The sequence below is a fragment of the Acomys russatus genome, chromosome 20 (genome assembly GCF_903995435.1).
Source record: "Acomys russatus chromosome 20, mAcoRus1.1, whole genome shotgun sequence".
NCBI classification, from domain to species: Eukaryota; Metazoa; Chordata; class Mammalia; order Rodentia; family Muridae; genus Acomys; species Acomys russatus.
The window spans coordinates 2690723-2715312 of NC_067156.1; the positions used below are offsets into that span (position 1 = coordinate 2690723).

Here is a 24590-nt window from a genome sequence, read left to right on the forward strand (position 1 = left end):
CCTGCTTCTCCCAGGGCTGTCTCACACCTACCAGGTAAAAAGTAGCTGCAGTTTATCTGAATCCAGCATGCAGCCACAAAATAAAACGTGTGTTCTTAAAATCGCTCTTTCATTGTTGAAACTCTGAGCACCTTCCACTGTGGAACAGACTGATATCCCCACTGAAAGTTGAGTAATGGGCTCTGCAAGTAATCTCCCTCCATTCCAGGAGGAGGCAGGGGAAGTAAGAACTCTGGAGCTTTGTGTGAGGATGGAGGGGAGCTCTGTCAAGCTGTGCAGTTCCAAGAAGGGGACCAAAGGTCCCTGCCCACAAAGGGGAGGAGCAAGGGGCTGAGCAGTGGGAGCAGGAGTAGTGTTTCTTCCCCAGGGTTAGGCTGGAAAACTGGCGGGTATGCAAATGAGAAATGCAAATCTCTGCAGACCCGGAAAAGGTCTGGCCCAGTACTGCAGCCTGGGACAGGAACTGCTAGCTTGGGTCCATCAGCACACTTTCACCCAAAGGGAGGTGCTCCTGTCACTCAAGACTAGGGCCTCCGGTGGAACAGCCATTCAGAAGAGGAGGAGGCGTGTCTTTCCGGTGCCTGACTGCAGCTTCCTCTTTGCTGCTGAGCAGGCTTGAATGATCTGGCTTGAAGGGCGTTCAACGTTGTTGCTGGGTGCTGTGAGGGTCAGCCAAGCTCCAAAGCCGCAACATGGTGAGCTCAAGGTCACTGCCCCAAAGGGAAAGCAACAGGCTGTTTTTCAGCCGGAGCCCGTGTGGCCGGGTCCTCCCTGGGGTTGAGTGGTCAACAGAAGCTGGAGGTGGTCACGTGGAAGCGATTTTGTGCTGGAAGTGGTAGCTTTGGAGGCTGGAGCGTGCATGGGCTTGTGTGCAGAAACCTCTTCGTCAATATGCTAACCTCAGAGAAGCTTAGTGTCTCCGGGATCTTCTACCAGTTCTATCATTTGGAGTTAATTTTGTGGAGGTTGTAAAAGGCATGTTACAGCTTGGGTGGCACTTCAAACTTAAGCTGCGATGTAGAGAGTAGAGTGACAACTGAAAAGATGTCCAGTGCTTACAAAATAGTAAGAGGCATCAAGTAGGTCTTAGCTGAGGATGAACTGCCTCTGAAACACCCCAGTGATTAGTAGTGTGCTACCCAGGCCTGCTAGAAATGAGGTGGCTGTGCTACACAATTCCCTTCACCAGGATTGTCCAGACATTTGTCTCCCAATCATGACCAAGGAGACACCCTTCATTTACAACCAAAGCCCCATAGGCCTAGGCCCCAGGCTGTTACTGGCTCTGCCAGGCATGTTTAAGCTCTTTCTCAAACCTAGAACATGCTTGGCAGAGCCAGTAACAACCTGCGGTGTGTGTGTTAGGAGCTTTCCCTAAGGCCCTGATGTGTTGAGAATGAAATAGAGCTCCTACTCTAAAGCAAGGGATAGTAATGGTCTGGGGCCAGGGCCTTTGGGGAGGAATTGTTTCAGATCCTGAGAGCAAAACTCATCCCACCACATAGAGCTGTGTTTGTAAGTCACAAGGCCACTGTGGGCTTCAGTCATGTGTTTAAGATCCCCTGTGTTCCTCTTGTGCAGCATTGTTTTCTTCTTCTCCTGAGCTTGTTCCATTGTATGATAAACACCTGCTGCCTTGATAGAAGGCCCCCGACTTCCCTCCAGTTCCCTCCTCTAAGGAGTACATAAGATGCTCTTCTTCTTCCAAAGTGGACTTGGCATAAGACATATTTGTACAAGACCTCCCCAGCCAGCTCTTAGCCTTTCTACCTTCTACTTCTTCTGTCTTCTATTCATCTGGCTCCTCCAACCCAGAACCCTGTCACTGACTGGTGACCTCCTTTTTCAGTGCACCGGTGTACTGAATAAATCTGGGATACCTTTGCTGTGTAAATCTCTCATCTAAGTGGCCAGACTTGCAGTCTCTAGACCATATTTACAGTGTTCAGACAGACTTAATGGTGACCTGAACCCAACAGACTTAATGGTGACAGCACATGCAGAATGTGAAGTCGGCTCTTGGATGGTTCTTCTTTGAGCATTATCCAGAGCTGAATGCATGCTGTCATTAAAGAGATTTTTCTTATTACTCTTTTAATTGTGTGTGGAGTGATTTCTCCCTGGAAAGGCAGATTAATTCTAGGATAGCTGCATCTTCAGGCTTTTACAAAAATGTTTCTGATTGCCTTGATCCTAGTGACCTTGCTTTCCTCTTGATGGAAATTCCTAAATTCTTTAGCTGAAAGACTGTATCTTAAAATCACCCATGTGAGTCATATAATGAGCTATCCATTTCAGTAACAGGAAAAGGATTGGCATGTTGTTCAGGGATTCTGCCTCTATAGAAGAACAGGGTGAACAGTTTATTGTGTACAATGCCTGGTAGGCAGTAGCTAGATCACAGACTACAGTTGAAGGCAGTAGGCTGCAGGGGTCACCATTATGAAGAAGAACCTGATTTAAGCATGGTGAGGCATGTTGTAACTTCCCTGAACGTATTAATTCATGCATGTGTATAAAAACAGACCATATTGGTAGCTGTAAAATTTGGGTACATTAGCTTGATCTAGTAAATAATTCCTTTCCAATGAGTGGGCAGATTTAGGTAGATACAGTATATTCAATCCCCATTGACACAGTTAAGTCATGTCAGAAATGTGAACATATGCTGTTGGAAGTTATTTTTACAAAACAGTTTGTTTCTCTTAGTATATTATTATACTAAGAGAAATTATTGAGACTCCTATATTTTTGTTTATAAAGCTTTACAACACAAACTTGAGCAGTTTAAGTCTGTTCTTAAGTCTCTATGTTATCCTGAATCCATTTTTTCAAAATCCCCAAGTTACTTGCTTTTTCATTCTATCTGGCCCCAGCTGAATCTTCTTCTTGTCTCCCATACCTCTCGCTGTAGCTGAATTCCCTGGGTGAAGCCCTTAGGACCTTTTCTAACTCCTCCTCCCTTGCCTAGCAGGAAGTCAGCTCTATTCTCTCCCCTGCCCAGTGATTTGCTGTGAGCTGCCTTATTGACATACAAGAGGACCATTGGGGAGCAGAATTTATACAATACCGAGACAGGAGATTCTCAGAACAAGGCTTGCAAAATGTTAGGGAGCATACACAAATCAGCATTTGGATGACACAATAATCTGATGCCAACAACGTGCCTTGGACTGTAGTTGTGTGTGTCAGGTTTGAGATCTCAGCATCTAACATTACAGGTGGTGGCAAGGTCAAACTTTGTGTGATGAATGCCGTCCCTTCTACCAGATATGGGCTTGCACTTTTCCTTTTTTTTTAATGATTTATTTATTCTTATTGAATGTGCACTGGTGTTATCTTGCATGTATATGTGTGTGAGGGCGTCAGATCTGCTAGAATTGTCAACAGCTGTGAGCTGCCTTGTGGGTGCTAGGAATTGAACTCAGGTCTTCTGGAAGAGCAGCCAGTGTTCTTAGTCCCTGAGACTTACCTCCAGCCCCAGGCTTGCTCCTTTTAAAGTGAGTGTATTTGTGTACTTTTTCAATTGTCTATATCTCTATCTAATATATATCCTTTAAACAATGCAATTGGTGGCATTTGTACATTCCATTTTCTTTAGGCATCACTGCTCTAGCCTCTTATTAATTTGCACTGTTCAGTGTCCCCCAGGCATGAAGAATGTTGTTGCTATTTCTCAAGGGCTTTCATCCTTTTCCCTGTTTAGAGCAGCATCACCTGTAGTTCATCGTTCCTCATGCTGTGTAGTCAAGGCTTCCTTTGAACACCCAATCTTCCTCTGCTGCCCAGTGCCTGTAAGCCAGTTCTGCAAGTCCATTAATGCTGGACTCTGACTGTTCAGCGCCAAGGAAAAGAGACCAGTGAATGAGTGTCCTCCAGCCTCCCTGGATTTTTGTAGGGAATTAGAAATAAAAAGGGACCCGTGGAAGAATTGAGTTCACTGATGAACTTTAAGCTAGTGTAGTCACAGCACAGAAAGGCATGGGGAGGAAGGAAAGTGAGAGCTTTCCTGGTGGACAGTAGTTGTGATTATGAATGAGTCGTAAGATAATCGATTTTAGATGATCAGTAAAAGTCCAAGCTGCTGATTTTGGGGGTGCGGTGTCATAGACCAAGGCAGTCAAGAATTTGGATGCGGAATTGAACTTATTTATTTATTGGAAAATATTTTTCATTATGTTCCTTTCTTAACATAAACATAAAGATTTATATTATTACCCTTGAGTAAAACAACGTTTGAGATTATCGTTAAATTCTTTTAACCTTCTTTTTTCTCACTACTCTAAGGCTGAACTCCTGCGTCAAATATCTGAGGTTCCATTTTTAATAAATAACACAAACCTGGCTGTCATGTTCTCCCAGCATCCCTCAGTCCCTACTCTTACATGGTCATTTTGGCACGCCCTGAACTCTAGCCCCTAGGTTGGGCCAGGCTTCTTCCAGCTTCCCGTCCTCACGTAATCCAATCATTTGCTTACCTCGTCTTTTTCTTTTTTCCTTCTTGTAATGTATTCATTTATTCACTTTACATTCCTAATGCAGTCCCCTCCCTCCTCTCCTCACAGTCCCACTCTCCCACCCTCTTCCTCCTTCTACTCATCCATCTCAGAAAAGGGGAGCCCCCACGTAATATCAAGTTGAATAATGATAATGTGCATCCTCTTCCACTGAGGCCAGTAAAGGCAGTCCCAGTGGGGAATATGATGCAAAAGAGGCAACTGAGTCCAGATCAGAGACTACCCACACTCCATTTTTGAGGTGACTCATGTCACAACCTAGCACCCCATCAGTTCCATGTGTGTGTGTCTCTATGTCCAGAACATGCTCTTTGGTCAGTCCTCCGGTCTCTGTAAGCTCTTGTGGTTATACCTTAGTTGTGTCTGTTGGTCTTCTTGTGGAGTTGTGTCCTCCAGGTCCTTCTAGCCTTCCTCCCACATTTCCACGAGACTCCCCAAGCTCCTTGTAATGCTCAGCTCTGAGTCTCAGTATCTGTTTCAATGTGCTGTTGGGTGGAGCCTCTGAGAAGGAAGTTATGCTAGGCTCCTGTCTGGAAGCCTAGCAGAGTATCAGTAATAGTGTCGGGACTTGGATCTTCCATCAGGTGGGTCTCAGGTTGTGCCAGTCATAGGTTGGTCATTCCCTCAATCTCTACTCCATCTTTATCCCTGCAATTCTTATAGTAAGGGTAAATTTTGACTCAAAGATTTTATGGGTGAGTTGGTGTTCCCCTCCCTCCACTAGAAGTCCTGCTGGGTAGAAGTGGGGCACTTAGGTCTCTATGTCCCCCCACTGCTATGACTCTCAACTAGAATCACCCCCATGTCCTTTATTTTTTATTTCTATTTTTTTTTCATTCACTTTCCATTAATTGTACTTTGCTTTCAAATCATGGCCACTTTTTGCTTTAATTGTTTTTATTGTTTGAAATTGTGAGAAGGTGAGTTGTAGTACTTCCTAGGTATGAAGTAGCAATGGCTGCCCTGGACATTGATTGGGTAATGGGATGAGCAAACAAGGAACCCTATGCCTGGATGAAGAGCAGGAAGTGCTCTGGGAGACCGTATAATTGTACTAACTACAAATTTCCCTGACCAGACTCATGCTCTGTATGAACCTCGGGTGGAAGGGCAGAACTGGGAGGTATTCAGAGGTCTGAGTGATTCGATCTCTGATCTTTCAGTAGAGGAGCTGCTACTGTCCTAGGCCCAGCTGGGTTTTCCACGCTAATGAGGGGCTCTGTGCAGCCTTAGCAATGGGGAGCACCATTGGAATATAGCTTGCAGATTCTTTCCAGGATCCTCCTGTGATGCAGCTGTAGGGAACTGTGAGGAAGCCTACAAGCCATGTCATGGAGAGTGTTGAGGCTCCCGTGCCCAGGCCAGGAAAAGCAGGCCTGCTGATGACTCAGAGTCTTATCTGTGGGACTGAGATGGTCTGTAGTCAGACTGTGGTTCTCTTGGTCCACGTGGTAACCTGGGCAGAGGCCCTTTTCCTCTAACCCTCTGAGAGTGTGGATTCTCTGGGGAACTGGATACTCTGCTGCCCTGGCAGTGGGAAGCTATATACCATGTGGGAAAACCCTAGCAGTAGACAGCTTTGGTGTTTATAATATCATTATCAGTGTACAAACACAGGTGTTGCTTTTTTTTTCCCAGTAGGAAGACAGATTGGAAAAGTGAAGGTCTGGTTTCTAGAAGTTCTGAACCATGCATTCCACATTCAGTTTTAGTGTCAAATTTTATAAACAGTTTAGAACCAGGTAGAAAAGAGGTGATGGGGATTGTCTTCCATCAGTTCTTGGTTAGAATATTTTTACCTTTCCATTATCACCAGCCACTCTGGCACGATTCAGGGGGATTCCTTTCCGTGGTGTAAAAGGAGCTGAATTAAACAGCATGGTGTAAATTTACCATTTTTAAAATCTACTGTTCAGTTTAGAAGAGTTTAGCTTCTTTCCCATTTCTCTCCGCTATGAGTGAAGCCATGATGAACATAGGTGAGCAAGTGTCCTTGTGGTAGGATGAGACATCTTTTGGGTATGTGCTGAAGAGTGGTACAGCTGGGTCTTGAGCTAGACCAATTCCCATTTTTCTGAGGAACCACAATACTGATTTTCATAGTGGGTACATTAGTTTTCACTCCCAGCAGCAATGATGACTCCATTATCCATATCCTTGCCCGAATGAGCTGTCTCTGCATTATTGATAGCATTGTATCCTCTACCAGTTAGGGTACTTTGACTTCTCCCTTCCCAGTTGTGCCCATCGATATCTTTCCGCTGTCTTGTTGCCCTAGCCAGATCTTTAGGGACTATATTGAATAGATACGGAGAGAGTGGGTAATGTGTCTTTTCCTGATTTTAGTGCTATTGTTTTGAGTATTTTTTCCATTGAATTTAATGTTGGCTATGGGCTCGCGGTAAGTTTTCTTTTTTATAACTGGAGATGTCCTTTGTATCCACAATCTCTCCAGGGCTTTTCTTGTTAATTGGTGTTGAATTTTGTGAAAGGCTTCTTTGGTGTCTAATGAGATGATCCTTTGGGTTTTTTCCAGTCATATTCTTTATATGGTGGGTTACATTTACAGGTGTTTGCATGATGAACCCTCCATGCATCTATTAAAACAAAAACATTGTCTTCTGAAATTTTATTATAGTGTTGTAATTTCCTTATGTCTTTGTTGGTTTGGGCACTTTCTGTGGAGAAACAATTTAATATTTCCTTCCTGATCCTCTAGACTTGCCTGTCCTCTTTTCTTGTCCAATCAGTGTTTTCCAGGTTTTGACATCCTCAATATTTGGAGATTTGCCCTTTTGTTTTGTGGGGTTTTTTTTTTGTTTGTTTGTTTTTTGAGACAGGGTTTCTCTATGCTATCTTGGCTGTCCTGGACTCGCTTTGTAGACCAGGCTGGCCTTGAACTCACATAGAACCCCATGCCTCTGCTTGCTGAGTGCTGGGATTAAGGGCGTGTGCCGCAATGCATGGCAGGTTTTGCTCCTTAACACATTGTGTTTGAGTTTTAAAAACTTTCTCATAAAGTATTGTCCATGTATGCTAACTGTCTTCAGTTCTCAATATTTCAGAGCACACAGTCATCTGAGTGAGCCTCGAGTGAGGGCATGCCCCAATCAGAATGGCTGGTTGCTAAGTCTGTGAGAGATTTTGCTGATAGGAGAGGGAAGTGGGAGGGCTCTTCCACTGAGAGTGGCAATATCACTACAAGTGGGCCTGGGCTGGATAAGACACGGGGATGAGCTGTGGACCAGAACGAAAGAAGGGAGCAAGCCTGGAGAAAATGTTTGTCCTTGGTTTTTGCCTTCATTTTCTAGCTTGAGTTTCTGTTTTCAGATCGCAAAATGATGGACAGGGATCTCTCAGAACAATCTGAACAATTATTCATTGCCTGAGATGGTTTAGATTACAGGATTCAATCAGCAGCAGAGAATTAAGTAGTAAGGAAAAATAGCACAGGAGCCGGGCAGTGGTGGCGCACACCTTTAATCCCAGCACTTGGGAGGCAGCGGCAGGTGGATTGCTGTGAGTTCAAGGCCAGCCTGGTCTGCATAAGCAAGTCCAGGACAGTCAAGGCTACATAGAGAAACCCTGCTTCAAAAAACAAAAAACAAACAATCAAAAAAACCACAAAAACAAAAACAAACAAAAAAACCCACGAAAAGCCATTTTGGTGCTAGACAGAACTTTCGAGTGTTCTCTTTCAGAGGAATGTGGAAAACATAAGTAATTGCGATGGCACAGGGCACAGGAAGCTATCCACAGAGCCTGATCTGCTGCTGCCTTAGTCCATGGAGCACTGCAGTCTGGAGAGTCATGCAGACGGGGGAAGCCATGCTCAGAGAGCAGTTTAGCTAGAGACGATTGGGGTGATATTTTGGCCCAGCTTCTTAATTACTCTGCCCATGCCCTGAAGAACTGAGTAAGGAAGATTTACCAAATAATGGGTTGGTTTCTTAGTTTGAATAGTGAATCTGCTGGACGGTTCCTACTTGTGCCTCTTTCAGGACATCAGTGAACACCAGTGAAGCAGAAACAAATGAAAAGTCTGTGGTTTGTAGGGGAAAACACCACTGCGTAATTACAGGAGGTGGTAAAGTGATGAAACAGAGGCCGGGACTTTCAGAGAGATTTTCACCGTTAGAGAGAAGACCCTTGCTCTGGATTGAACCCTAAGAAGCTGCGCTGAGGGTAGCACTCCCTCCTGCTAAGCCTTGAAGTAATGGAAGGAGAAAGCAAAGTGATTCCTAGTCCTAGGAAGGAACTTCAGATGAAACCGTGTATAGTGTGGTTTAAATGTGGTAGGGTCCAGCTCAATTTTGAAGGTGCACCTGACAGCACCACCCTTATTGTCTTGGCTCTGGAAACAGGAACGATACACGATGTAAGGTCATGGGTTCTTTTTCTGTTGTGTCCTTTCAGCTCTGTTCCAGGTACGTATGTGTGGCAGAGTCAGAACCCCAGTGAGGATACTGTGAGAGTTATTGCATGAAGCTGTGAGGATGAAATGTGCCACGGAGAGATGCATGTAGGGAGCTGAAGTAACAAAAGTGAAAGATGCATAAGAAAGTTTAGGGATAGGGCCATGGAAGCTCCTTGAAACTGAAGGCTCGTGTGTCTCATAGAGACCTACATGTTTTGGTGTTTGCCTTGCTGGGGTTCTTGCCTGGGTCCACTCCTCCATCACTGAGCACACGTTCCTCTCTATTGGAATGTGGAGGGGAGGGGTATTCTGTGCCGTTGTAGGGTGGAGAGATAGAACTATTCAATACTAAGATATTTTTGTAGCCTCACATCTTAGTAGATTGGATTTTGTTGTTTTTGAATTAAAAGTATTGCCGTATTGCCTTGTGTGTCCTCAAAGTTGGTATCTGCAATCCTTGAATTTAGCAATCCATCTCACTCTGGCTGTAGAATACTGGGATTAGATGTGGTTAAAACGTTTTGCTTGCTTTGTTTTCATATTATTTGCTTATGAGCTTGAAATGTATGCTCTTGTGATTGTGAGCATATAATATTGGGTTGATCTCTATGCACATCTTGAATAGTGTAATTTGCAGAGTGTATTCTATTTTTTAGGATGGCATATATTTATGAAATTTATACTGCCTGCGCCTTCTGAATCCTAGATTACAGGAGTGTGACATTCTTCCCACCTGTTGTGTTTGTTTTGAAATATTTTTGAATGAATATGGGTATTTTGTCTGCTTGCATGATTGTGTACATCATGTGTGTCTGCTTCACACAATAGTCAGAGGCCTCAGAGCTCCTGAACTTGGTACAATAGATAGTTGTGACCTCGATGAAATTAGTCGCAATTGACTCCAATTATTTGCAAGACCAGCAGTAGCTCTGATATTCCAGATCTCTTGCCCTGTGCTGCTTTATTATTATCAAAGTTTACATTGGTAATATTTTCATCTGTCCATTTGTACATTTGTAGGTGTGCGTTCCTTTTTGATGAGATCGTATTAAAGTGATACTTTACCTGCGGCACTTTGTTTTTGGAGGATGAATACAGAGCTGGAGTGAATGTACAGTTATTTTGTAGGACGTTCAAGAAGGACCTCTGAGTTCTTTCTATCTTTTTCATTTGATTTTTGCAAAGGAGTCAGGGTCTTAATATGGACCTCTGCATGTCCTGAAACTCATCGCATAGACCAGACTGGCAACAACTCAGTGAGATAGACCTGCCTCTGCCTCCAGAGTGCTGAGCTTAAAGGCGTGACAAAAAAACAACCAAGTGCCCAGCATGTTCTAGTTTGTAATTGTTCATATAGTTTCTGTGCTGTGAGCTCAGGGCTGTTATCTGTTTGCTTGTCTCCCTCTCTCTTTACGCCTGTTGATTGTCATTTCTCTTCCAAGGCTCTATCCTATTCAAGGGGTGCAGAAATGACATAAGTGACCCTCGTTATTCAGTTTCCTTCAAAAGGACTTGGCTATTACATTAAAGCTGTGGTCAGGAAGTAAGCAGAGGAAGTAGCAGAATTTTTTGGATATATTGTCAATGAAGTATATACATATGCAGTGTTGTCAATGTCATGTTCTCTTTGTCCACATGTACTGGATCTTTTAGAGGGCAGTGACCTGTGGTGATGTGCATGTGAACTTCACTCAAGAAGAGTGGTCTTTGCTGGATCCTTCCCAGAAGAGTCTCTATAAAGACGTGATGCTGGAGACCTATATGAACCTCATTGCTATAGGTAAGACAGTGAATATTCTGTCTCTGTTTAAAATGTAAGGACAACTGTTTCTCTGCTACTTTTATTTGCTTTTGTAATTTCAGTTGAGAATGAACACAGTAACTTACATTTTGCCTAATTTCCAACAATATATCATACATTTTCTGTTACTATATTTTAGGCTACAATTGGGAAGACCATAATGTTGAAGAACACATTCAAAGTTGCAGAAGAAATGGAAGGTAATTTTCATGTGCAAGTTGATATGAATATGCCTCTGAAGAAATGTTAATGTGTCGGGCAAGTTGTAGAGAAAAGCAGCAGTGAAATAAGGCACTGCTTTCAATGGATTGATGTTTCTTAAATTCTCAGAGAAACATGCACCTCAATATCAGGTGTCTGATCTGTGTTTGCAAGGTATTTCCCTGGAAAGGAAGAGCAGAATGCTATAAGGGACATCACCATTTGTATCATGTCCCCATCAGAGCTAGGCTGTGGAGTCGCCAATCAGTTTAGTTCCTTCCCGCGTCAATATTGCAGAAGGTATACACATTGACTAGATGATACGTGCATGCCCAAAATCTGCTACTAAGCAAATGGCAGCGCTGGTGTCACTCAGAGTCTTGTAGTAACAGTGCTAAGTTTAGTGAGAGTCAAGAAGATTTTGGTGAAGAAACTATAGTGCTTATACTATATGTTTATGAGGGAAAAATGTCAAACTGTGTGAATGCAGTGGTGAACCCATTCATTTGTTATTCTTCTTTTCATGTTCATGTCATATTCTACAACGAATATGAGCCATGTGACATGGGCATGGTGAAAAAGCAACATAGCCCTCCCTAACCCAGAACAATTAGAAGATAGGTAGGAGTCCCATGCTGAGTGGACTTCCTGAAGGAGATGTTTACAGATTGTGGGTTTTCCAACTCTATGGGAGGAATCCAAAAGTTCACAGTTCACAAAATCCTTATGAGAACAAGTATGTGGAAATTCTTCTGTTTGTCTTGATTCACATTGCAAATATATAGGAAAATGTATTAGTGCAAACAGCATGGTAACGATCTGAACAGTTACAATTTTTTTTAAATATGTGAAGAAGCTGTTATAGAAAGGGGATATTATCAATGTGATTCATGTAATAAATGCTTCTAGCATCAAGGTATCATCAAATATGCAAAACACCCCTCAACGAAGGGGTTTGAATGTAAAGAAAGTGATGATATTGTAAGATCTAAGTCCTCTTTACAATTGAGCCAAATTGTAAAATTCATTCATAGAGATGAAAATGTTCATGAGTGCAGTGAGTGTGGTAAATCTATACATGTGCCAATTATCTTTGCAGGCATGAAAAAGACCATACTGGAGAGAAGGCTTCTGGCTTTACACAATTTGACAAAGAGTTTGCATATCACAGACTTCCTCCAAGGCATGAAAGACTTCATCCTGGAGAGAAACGTTATGAATATAATCAATGTAGTAAAGCCTTTGCACAACACAGTCATCTTCAAAGACATGAAAGAATTCATACAGGAAAGAAACCTTATGAATGTAATCAATGTGGTAAAGCCTTTGCATTTCACTGTTATCTTCAAAGGCATGAAAGAATTCATACAGGAGAAAAACCTTATGAATGTAATCAATGTGGTAAAGCCTTTGCATATTACAGTGCTCTTAAATATCATGAAAGAATTCATACAGGAGAGAAACCTTATGAATGTAATCAATGTGGTAAAGCCTTTGCATATTACACTACTCTTAAATATCATGAAAGAATTCATACAGGAGAGAAACCTTATGAATGTAATCAGTGTGGTAAAGCCTTTGCAATTCACAGTCAACTTCAAAGGCATGAAAGAATTCATACAGGAGAGAAACCTTATGAATGTAATCAATGTGGTAAAGCCTTTGCATTTCACAGTCATCTTCAAAGTCATGAAAGACTTCATACAAGAGGGAAACCTTATGAATGTAATCAATGTGGTAAAGCCTTTGCATTTCACAGTCATCTTCAAAGGCATGAGAGAATTCATACAAGAGGGAAGCCTTATGAATGTAATCAGTGTGGTAAAGCCTTTGCACAACGTTCTACTCTTCAATCGCATGAAAGAATTCATACAGGAGAGAAACCTTATGAATGTAATCAGTGTGGTAAAGCCTTTGCACATCACACTTCTCTTAAAAGTCATGAAAGAATTCATACAGGAGAGAAACCTTATGAATGTTGTCAGTGTGGTAAAGCCTTTGCACGTCACAGTCAACTTCAAAGGCATGAAAGACTACATAGAGGAGAGAAACCTTATGAATGTAATCAGTGTTGTAAAGCCTTTGCAGATTACGCTTCTCTTAAATATCATGAAAGAATTCATACAGGAGAGAAACCTTATGAATGTAATCAATGTGGTAAAGCCTTTGCACGTCACAGTCATCTTCAAAGTCATGAAAGAATTCATACAGGAGAGAAACCTTATGAATGTAGTCAGTGTGGTAAAGCCTTTGCACGTCACAGTCAACTTCAAAGGCATGAAAGACTACATAGAGGAGAGAAACCTTATGAATGTGATCAGTGTGGTAAAGCCTTTGCAGATTACACTTCTCTTAAAAATCATGAAAGAATTCATAGAGGAGAGAAACCTTATGAATGTAATCAATGTGGTAAAGCCTTTGCACAACACAGTCATCTTCAAAGTCATGAAAGAATTCATAAAGGAGAGAAACCTTATGAATGTAATCAATGTGGTAAAGCCTTTGCACATTACAATCATCTTCAAAGGCATGAAAGAATTCATACAGGAGAGAAACCTTATGAATGTAATCAGTGTGGTAAAGCCTTTGCACATTACACTTCTCTTAAAAATCATGAAAGAATTCATACAGGAGAGAAACCTTATGAATGTAATCAGTGTGGTAAAGCCTTTGCACATTACACTTCTCTTAAAAATCATGAAAGAATTCATACAGGAGAGAAACCTTATGAATGTAATCAGTGTGGTAAAGCCTTTGCACGTCACACTTCTCTCAATAGTCATGGAAGAATTCATACTGAAGAGAAACCATGAACGTAATCAATGTCTTTGCCTTTGTACGTCAATGTAATGTTCAGTAGGATAAATGAACACATTCGCAGAGAGATCCTATGAGTAGAATCAATGTGGCAAAGCTTTTGCGTACATTTTTTGTCTATGAATCCTTAGAAGAGCAAGTAATGGAATGAAACCCTTTGACCGTAGTCAATATGGTAAAGCCTTTACATGTCACACGCATCTTCAGAGGCATACTGGACACAAACCCTGAGTCTATTTGATATGATTAATGAATTAATTATAATTAATTAATTTAAATTAATATCTATAGTCTTTATCATCAAGAAAGAATTTATACTGGAGAGAAACTCTCTGAATGTAAGCAATGTGGTGAAGCCTTTTGTGTTATGGAGCCCACTGAGATCCAACACAAACTCATGTCAGTGCAAATGACAAGAATTTATTACCATCAATCCACTACTGATTGATCAGGGACATAGAGCAAACTCAGAAGCTGGACTGCAGTAACCTGCACTCCCCACTCTTCATCCCACCACCCACCTGAGACAGAATATCAAGCTTGTAAACCAGAATCATCTGTGCCAAGTTACAGCTACATTTTTCTACCAATCAAGGAATAACAGATAGGGGCTTTCCTTGTGTAGTTTTCTATGTCAACTGATACACAATGTAGGTTTTATAATTGAACCAATCATCTTTATTCTTTGGAGGTTAGCATCAAGCATGTATGTGTATGTGTGTGTGGGTGTGTATACACACACACATATATATAATTATTTATTTTACAGGCATATATTTGAGGAACAAAAGATGAATAACAAAAGGTATGACTAAGAACAGTCATTAGGTGATGGGGAAAAAAGATAAATAGCTGAAGATGTTCAGCTGTTGGGAACTCCCCATCTTACCTAGGGCCTTGGAACTTGGTGTTCGGTTCACCCTGTATTAAATCGAGAGCGACAACAAGAAGGGAATGCTTAGAACAAGTGTCTTTGGTTTGTTCCCAACATTTGCACATCATAGTTATATTTCAATACATAAAAGAACACATTAGAGAGAAACACTACAAATGTAATCAATGAGATAAAGCCTTTTAACAACACAGCTATCTATGAATCATAAAAGAAAACAACTGGAGAACCCTATTCATGTAAATTGAGAAAGACTTTAAAATCATTGTTTTAGGTTTCAAGAAAAAATATTCTTTCATCTTCTGATTTTTTTACCATCCCCTTGAAGGAGGTAAATTATTTACCTTATTCACTAAAGTATAATGGAGCTCAGCAACTGTGGTTGTGCTTTCTATTTAGAAATAATAGGCGTAGGTATTGAAATTTGCTCTATGTGTGGTAAGTCCAATTATGGAAGTTGATGACGTCATTCCTGCATCCCTTCTGTGGCTTCTTTTCATCTGTTGTGTTTTCACTTGATGATAGGTGTTCTTCTGCTGCACTATGTAGAATGGATGCTCATGATCTAAGTGGTTCATTGTGTATTTAAATATCAGGCAGTGTGTGGTCACACTTTTCCAGTAAGTGTGCATGTGAAAGGGTAGTGTTTTGTTGTTGCTTGTTTTGTTTTTCATATTTTCAATAAATGACCTTCACATGTTGGCTTGGATGCCACTCATTGGTCAGGGCTACATTTTAAGTCTTGAGTTTCATGTGCCAGCCTCCTGAGTACAAGTTCAAGCATAGATGTGTCTGTTTTGTCAACGCATGATAAGAATGTTAATACTAAAATGCTTAATAGAAGAGAATATAAGAAACATTAAAACATCATATGTTTATCCAAAGCACCATTTTCATTTATCTGTTCGAGATGTAGTGTAGTGGGACAATCAACAGTCAACTGCATATCTTATAACATAGCTTAATTGGTATAGATCTGTATATATTATTTGATGTTCCATGCTTTTTCATGTCCCCATTAGTTCCCATTTGGCACTTCACTGTTGTGTTTGCCTTCTAACGGAAGTATCTAGAGATGCTGCATATTGTAACTCAATGACATTTATTGAAAAGAAAACATCTCTGTGTTTCGTGTGTGGAATGAGGCCATGATGTGTATGTGGAGAATGGAAGGCAACTTTGTGGGGTCTACGTTGATCACTGTTATCTGTTGACTAATGTCAGGTTGCCAACTTTGCACACCACAGAATTTCCCACAGAGCTGTCTTACTGATTCTCAAAGAAAATTATTTGAAACATTAAATCAATAAAACATTGTCTTCTTTTTAGGTTGTAAGCATCTAAGGGTGGAGGAAAACAGGAATATTTGAATAATCATATTGACGAAGGAAAATATTAAATATACTGCTACATTTTTTGTAACATATTAGTTTATTCTCAGCAGTAAACTCTTGTTCACAACACTTTCTGAGAACCACAAATGAATGCCAGAGAATTGTCTTAGTGGGTAAAGGTGGTTGGCTCTAACCCTGATGACCTGAGTTCAATCCCTGGGAGACCCCTAATACTCCTACTTTTTTTTTCTTACTTCTACACTTGGGTTGTGTCATGCGCACACTCACCTGCCAGCACATACATAAAAAAGTTTTAAACACAAATAATGGCCAGTGACGTCACTTGAACCAAACGACTAACCTGGGTTTGGTGTCTAGAACTCACAGAGGGTAAGTAGATAACAGACATCAGTCCGGTGTCCTCTCCCTGGTACATGGGTGCCGCGGCACAGGTGCACACACAGACCAGTAACACATGGTTAAATGCATGAAATAACACACCAAAGAAAATGGTCCAATTATTGATAACATAGAAGTAGTTTTGTCAGTTTAAAGAATTGTAGGATTTTTGAGAAATATTACTGTACATCAAAACAATGATGGTTCCCTTTTCAATCTTATTTTATTCTTCCATTCCCTGATACAAGGATAGGTCATTTTTAAAAATCTCATCCGGCCTTAGTGGTACATCTGTTTAATCCCAGCATCAGGGAGACAGTGGAAGGCTAATCTCTCTGAGTTTGAGGCCATCCTGGCTCATGTAGTCAGTTCTTAGACTGCCATGGCTATATAGAGGTATGTTGTCTAAAACGTATTTCAGAAGTGAAATGTATATATCACATTATGGAGATTATCCAAGGACAATCTGACTGTACTCCAACTGTGTTCAACAAAATGTTTTGTTATCTTTACTCACTAGGAGAACTGTGTTAACAATGAAAATAAGAAGGAATTTGGAGAGTCCATTCACAGAGGGACACAAATCCATTGACTTGTTCATCATGCACCGAGCATGGACTTTTGGAAAAATATTTCTAGGCAAGGTCTCCTATTTTGATTCAGGTGGCCTTGATCCCAATGTTTTGCTCAACAGAGCTGAGATCTTGATGTGCTCTTAATTAAACTACCTAAATTTTAAACAGCTGTATCGCCGCTCAGCTTTAAAATTACCCATTTGTGTCTTATATCCAACTGTTCATTGTAGTAACAGGAAAAGGATTTGCATGTGGAGCAAGGCTCCTGCCCTTTGGCCAGAATAAGGGGACCAACTCATTGCGTGCATTACAGGGTAGGCAAACAGTGGCTGGAGTCACCATTATGAAAAGGGACCTGACTATGGCAGGGTTGGTGATTTTGTAATTTCCTAGCAGCATTTAATTATTCATGTCAAGTGAATGAATACTGACCAGATTGGTGGGTGTAGAATTGGGGAGGTTAGCTTGTCCCAGTGAATATTGAATTTCCAACTAGGGGGCTGTCCTTTGCTGATATGTCTAATCAAGTTGCACAGTTAAGTCAGCTTAGAAGGTTGAGCCAGAGGCCATTGGCTGAGGCTGTGTGTCAAGTTACACACCTCAGCAGTGCACATTGCACAAAGGGCAAGGTCAAACGCTATTGTTTTAATGCCATTACCTCTATCAGGGAATGGCCTGCTCATTTTCAAAGTCAACATAGCTATGTTTTTTTTTTCCAATTCTCTTTGTATTTTTAAAAATCAGTTATTGATTTCAGTTTTTAAATTTGAATTTCTTTAAATGCACCAATGCTCTATCTCTTATTTGCTTTTATTCTCCAATATTTTCCAGTCATTAAGAATTTCTTTCTGAAAGGGAGATTTAGGAACATAGAGGGAGGACAGAACAAAAGATAGATGACTGAACCTACTCCTTAACTCAAGGCTTTAATTGTTACTTATAATGAAGGTTATGTCTAAGTCATGGCTATAGAATTTAGTATATTGATACAAATCATGGGCATGTCAAATACTTGGCAGACTTTTACACAAGAATATATAACCTAAGTCTAACAGATATGACTCTATCAAAACATGAGGTGAAATAGTTGAATAAGGTCTTCAGAAGCCTCAGAGACACACAGAATATGGCAGTGAAAGCTGTTCTTACAATCCTAAATTTCTTTGACAACAAGACAAGTTAACTCCTGACAACACCCAGCCAACCTCAAAGAAGATGTTGAGCATCAAAGAACTTCCTTACGGAGATGGCTTCTAAGGTGGCAAAATGCCCTTGTTCCTGCCACAAACAGAATCTGCCTAAAAACGGGCAACTTAGCTACAGGCAGAGTTGGTGGCTGCACTCTGCCAAGTCAGGGTAAGCAAGTCCTCAATAGTTCCTGCCCTGCGAACAAGTCTGGCAGAAATATTGGGCCAGAAAGCTGAAGATGAGGCTCCAACACTATCAAGTGTTTTGGGTGACTGGTCAGGCAGTAAACTGTCTTAAGTCAATGTATACATTTTGGAAGCTGCTAACTCACACTGCTGGTTCACTCAGTAATTTAAGTTTTATTCCTTCTCAAGTCTCTGAGGGGCACTGAAGACAACCAAGCTTAGTTGGTTAGGGGACAAGATCACTTTAATCAAGATAAAGAAGCTAAGCTATTAGAGTTGAGATAGGATAAGTATTGAATCTCATTCAGAAAATCAGACCCTACACGACGGGAAAAACACTTGCTTCAAAGGAGACCAATGCAGATGGCAACAATGTTTAGGGACTTTAAGCCAGACCATTCAGGCCTGCTCAGCAACAAAGAGGAACCTGCAGTCAGGCACCAGAAAGACACGCCTCCTCCTCTTCTGAATGGCTGTTCCACTGGAGGCCCTAGTTGGTTAGGGAGTCTTGAGTGACAGGAGCACCTCCCTTAAGGTGAGAAAGTGCCTAAGGGACCCAAGATAGCAGTTCCTGTCCCAGGCTGCAGTACTGGGCCAGATCTTTTCTGGGTCTGCAGAGATTTGCATTTCTCATTTGCATACCTGCCAGTTTCCCAGCCTAGCCCTGGGGAAGAAACCCTACTCCTGCTCCCACTGCTCAGCCCCTTGCTCCTCTCCTTTGTGGGCAGGGACCTTTGGTCCCCTTCTTGGAACTGCACAGCTTGTCCGAGCTCCCCTCCCCCCTCACACAAAGCTCCAGAGTTCTTACTTCCCCTGCCTCCTCCTGGAATGGAGGGAGATTACTTGCAGAGCCCATTACTCAACTTTCAGTGGGGATATCAGTCTGTTCCACAGTGGAAGGTGCTCAGAGTTTCAACAATTAAAGAGTGATTTTAAGAACACACGTTTTATTTTGTGGCTGCATGCTGGATTCAGATAAACTGCAGCTACTTTTGACCTGGTAGGTGTGAGACAACCTTGGGAGAAGCAGGGAACACATGACAAGCACTGTGGAGCCCTGTTGTTAGCCTGCACATCTTCCTCAGTGGGAGAATGAAAAAGGAAACAGGTCTGTAATAGCCAAGGTTCTCTAGATAAAGAGAACCGATAATGTGTGTGTGTGTGTGTGTGTGTGTGTGTGTGTGTGTGTGTGTGTGTGTGTATGATCTCTTAAGTGATTTATTACGATGTCTCACAGGCTTTGATCCAACTTGTCAAACAATGGCTGTCTGCCAATGGAAATTTGAAGAGGCCAGTAGGGGTCATGTGGCCCTAATGTCTTAGACAGTCTTCACTATTTTTCAGAATTGCAATGAAGTAGGCTCTACTGCAAGGGGAAGGAAAAGAGAGAGAACTCGGTAGCCACAAGTAGGGCAAACAAAAGCAGGTACCATAATGCATGTCATTAGTAAGTACAGGCTGCCACAGAATCAGTGGCTTAGTTTAGAGGTGAATATTATTATCTCAAAAGATTCAGATAAAAGAAAGTTTTTATCACTTCCAAAGCTAATATTTGAACCCTTCACAAATAGTACCCACCCCTTTGGGTTTTAGTGATTCCAGATGTAGTCAGTTTAAGTAACAAGAACAGCCACCACATCTGACAACACAGAATAGATGAGCAAGATTTGTGTCCCTGCTGGCAGGCAAGGAGAGCATGGAAGTCATTTCCAAGCAAGGCTTTTCTTCAAGAAAGCAAGCACTGGGAGTTTACTTAGGGACTCTGGATACATTCACATACAGGTTTGCCTAGTCCTAAGAATACTAAGTAAAATCCTCTTCTGAATGTGCGCACACTGAAAAAACAGATATCTAAGGGCATCTGAGCTCAAAGTCAAGCAGAAACATTGTAAATTACACAAATGATGGACAGAAATGCCTCTGGATTTCTCATCTTGTCCCACAAGGTGTTAGGTAAAAATCAAGGACATGACACTGTGAAAGTAGATTACTCGGGAGCCAATGCTACCTGCTAATCATAATGAATAATGCCACAGACAGATGGATCAGTGCCACTATTCACACACACACAGAGGACAGAGAACTCACATTCAGGGAACATCATGGAAAAGTCACCTATCAGCACTGCGGGCACTGTTCTTAGAGGAACAGCTTTGCTGACCTGTTCTAACCTCACAATAAGGCTTCTTTTGCCTCTTAGAAAGCTGGTTCAGAGGAAGGCAAAAGCTGCTTCCAGGCAGGGCCAGAGCAGTCATACAGAAGAGAAACCTTATGAATGTAAACAGTGTTGTAAAGCTTTCACAACAGAGTATTTTCCAAATATACACAAGAACACATGCTGAAGAGGAACCTTATGAATGCAATGTATGTGGTAAAGCCTCCGCAAGGAACCGTCATCTTCAAAGGCTTGAAAAATTCATACTGGAGATAAATCTCTTCGTATGTAAGTAACATGGCAAAGCCTTTGCAGTTAGTAGTCATCTCCTAATACATAAGAAACACATACTGGAGAGAAACTCTATGAATGTGCCCAATGTAACAAACCCTCTGCATGTCACAATGGTCTCCCATGTCATAAAAGAGCACATTCTGGAGTTAAATCTATGAAAGTAATTAATGTCGTGAAGACTTTGCACTTCAGAGTAGTCTATGAATACAGGAAAGGATGCACACAGGTGCAAAAACACTAAAATCTTTAATCAATGTGATAAAGCCTTTGAACAACACAGTATTCTCCAAATGCACACAAAAACACATTCTGAAGAGAAAATCTATGAAAGTATATAATATGGTAAAGCTTTTTCCTATTAATATGGTCTTCATTACCATGAAAGCATTCATAATGGAGAGAAGCCCTGTGAATGTGTGTAATACAGTGAAGCCTATGCATATTTCTTTGGTCTTTTTCTTCAGGAAAGTGTTCACACTGGAGAGAAATCCTATGAATAATCAATATGGTAAAGCCATTGCATGTAGTAATAGTTTTAGAAATCATGAGAAAAAGACGTACGTTTCTATGAATGAAGAAGGTCAGTGTGGTAAAGTTTTACACTTCATGGTATCGTCACACAAGAGTAGAACCTTTAGTGTGGATTCTATCTGTTAGAGACTTTGCATGACACCGTAGTCTTTGAGGATCTTAAAGAATTCATGCAGAAGGGAGTTCATGACTATAAAGGACTTGGTAAGGTCTTTAGCCAACAACATCCTGTTACATGTGATCATGTGATTATTTATTTTGAAAAGACATGTGACATGTGTTGACAATCTATTGAGCCATTATCATGCCCCTCTTTATTTTTTGTACAAATGGACAAAACCCCTATGAGTTTAAACAAAAAGGTAACACTTTCAATATTCACAATTCTCTTCAATTACATGAAACAACTATTCCTGGTGTCAAATTTTGTGTATTAGTGACCTTGTTGTTCCTGTCATGGAACACAATGTCTAATGTAAATTATGAAAGAGTTTAATCTGCCTTATGTTTCCAGCAGGATACGGGATACCCTGAAAATGGCAACACAGCAGCTGTCACACATGGCAGCTGAAGCAGGAAGCTCAAAGCTCACATCATCCCCCTGTAGCATGGAGCAGAGAGTGAGAACTACAAATGGCTTGTGGATGCAAATATCAAGCCCAGCCCAAGTGACGTAACTCCTCTAGCATGGCAGCATTTCCTATGTCTTCTCAAATGACACTACCACATGGGAAGGATTGCTTTTTCTGACTTCAAACCTACATGCTGGATGTCTGTTACATGAGCCAATTCATGATGAAGAAAAACTGCATAGATAATCCTTAGGTGCCTCAACACTGAGTAACTTGAATGAATGCTTATCCTGAAAAACATTCATGACCGAGAATGCATCTGTTTATCAGTTTGTCTTAATATGAATGATGTGATGACAGTGTGTCTATGTGTGTGTGTGTTTGTGCACATGCATGGTGGTTCCCAAGAATATTAGACCCTAGGATTTTCTTCTAAGAAGAATTACAAGAATTGTCAAAAAAAAAAAAAAAATGACCGTACTCCTAGGAATAACCTTACATTAACTGCACAGCTATGTCTCCATCCCTGTAAATACTTTAAGTCTTTCGTATCTCATCCTGATGTCAGGAAGTAGGAAAGAACTAGGACAAGAGAAACCCTCCACTCATGCAAATGCCTTGATAAAGATCTTAGACATCAAAGTTGTCTTCAGTTAAAAAAAAAGCTGTTGTTCCATCACTTTTTCATCTTAGCCTTGAAGGAAGGAAATCGTTTACCATGCTTATCCCAGTGTAATGGAGGAGGGCAGCAACCGTGGTTGCTCTTTGTATTTGGAAACATTTGGGTATTGAAGTATGTGCGTCAAATCCATTTATAGAAGTTTATTAGGCCGTTCTGATATTCATCTGTGGCTTTTGTTAATCTTCCTCTTTCACTTCGTGACTGATATTTTTCTTCAGCTGACTATCCACCCTGTGTGGGGAGTATAAAGCAGGGAGGAGCAAGCTGCACACATCTTCCTGTAACTCCTGGAAGAAGAGAATGTGAGCTTGGATTGGCCCATTCGATCCTCATGGTTGCATGTGGAAGTTGGAAGTCGCCTTAGAGGGGCAGTGTAGGCTGGCACTGGCTGTCTGCCAGCATTCAATAAGGCACCTGGCTGTCTGTGCCCTGCCCACACATACACACATGCCTGAGTCTGCTGCACAGTGTGTGCCCTGGAAGAGGGGTAAAGCTGGGTGTCGCCTTGTACACGCAGTCATCCTATACACGGGACAAATACGGTAAAGTTTTTCCTTTATAAGAGTTGCCATGGTCATAGTGTCTCTTCACAGCAATGGAAGCCCTAACTAAGACTCCTCCATACACACATATCTGTATGAACACAAGCACACGCACACAGAGACACACAAGCTTCTACAAAACAATGTCAAAATAAATATATTTAATAAAAGTTTACAGAAAAGTAACTTACAAATACATGAAGACAGTTATTCTTATAATTAAAAGAATACAATTTAAGAGCCAGGTGTGGTGGCTCATGCCTTTAATTCCAGCACTTGGGAGGCAGAGGCAGGCGGATCGCTGTGGGTTCGAGGCCAGGTTGGACTACAAAGTGAGTCCAGGATGGTCAAGACTACACAGAGAGACCCTGTCTCAAAAAACAAAACAAAACAAAACAAAACAAAAATAACAACAACAACAAAAAAGAATACAATTTAAATCATGTGTACCTTTTCAAAAAACAAGAAATAAGCCAGGCATGGTAGCACACCCTTTCATCCCAGCAGTTGGGAGGCAGAGGCAGGCAGATCACTGTGAATTTGAGGCCGGCCTGGTCTACACAGCAAGTCCAGGAGAGCAAAGGCTACATAGAGAAACCCTGTCTCAAAAAACCGCAAGCAAAGTAAAAACAAGATAGAAAAATAAATTACAGATTCTCTATTTCACCTATCAGAATATTAGTGTTGATGAAGGAGCAGGGATCATCAATTTCCATGTGTTTGTTGCTGACAAAGAGTTAGTCTGCAACTTTTTTGGAAGGCAATTTAACAGCAATCAAATTTCAAATGTACATTTCCTTTGATTAAAAAATATAAAATTATCTGCAGGGGATATTGCTACATGCCTATAAGCCCATCTATTAGGAGGCTGAGGCAGGAGGATTATAGTTTGAGGGCATCCCAGACAATTTAGTGAGAGGCAGACAGACTCAAAATAAAATAAACAGGGCTGGGAATGCAGCTCAGTAGTGAGACCTTGTTTAGTATGTGCAAAGCTTTAGGTTCAATCTCCTCTACATGGAATAACTCCTCCCCCTTTTTTTTCAGATGATTATAAAAATTTGAGTATTGTATTATTGCTTTCTGAAATCAAGTGCCAATAGGAACTCCAATGGGCAACTTTAGATAAGTTACCTAATGGACCAAAACCATTAGCATGGGCATTTCAAACATTCTTCTCTCATCTGTCAACCAAACAGAGTTTTGTCTTAGGTCACCATGCATATATATGTTTATATATATGTTTGTGTGTGTGTGTGTGCACACACACTTATATATGTATATACATACATACATACATACATACATACATACATACATACATACACACACACACACATACATATACGGCCCAGGACACAGATTCAGATTGCCCCTAAATACCACATGCCAATGTGGTGGCAGTTCATGAAGTTTTTATAGTAACAAGAGAAATAAAAATAATAAGGTACATTTCAAAGAGGTTGGTGGAAGTATCTGATAGAAAAA

At 41.1% G+C, this 24590-nt stretch overlaps 1 protein-coding gene and 1 long non-coding RNA gene across 2 annotated transcripts in view; one reads left to right on the forward strand and one right to left on the reverse strand.

The window, feature by feature from the left end:
• LOC127204734 (zinc finger protein 844-like) overlaps nucleotides 1–24590 on the reverse strand; it is a 141799-nt gene that overhangs the window by 41561 nt on the left and 75648 nt on the right. The window lies entirely within an intron of this gene.
• LOC127204600 (uncharacterized) lies at nucleotides 10567–12217 on the forward strand. Its single transcript, XR_007832485.1, has 3 exons — nucleotides 10567–10714; nucleotides 10875–10935; nucleotides 12036–12217. It is a non-coding gene; the product is annotated as an uncharacterized LOC127204600 (long non-coding RNA).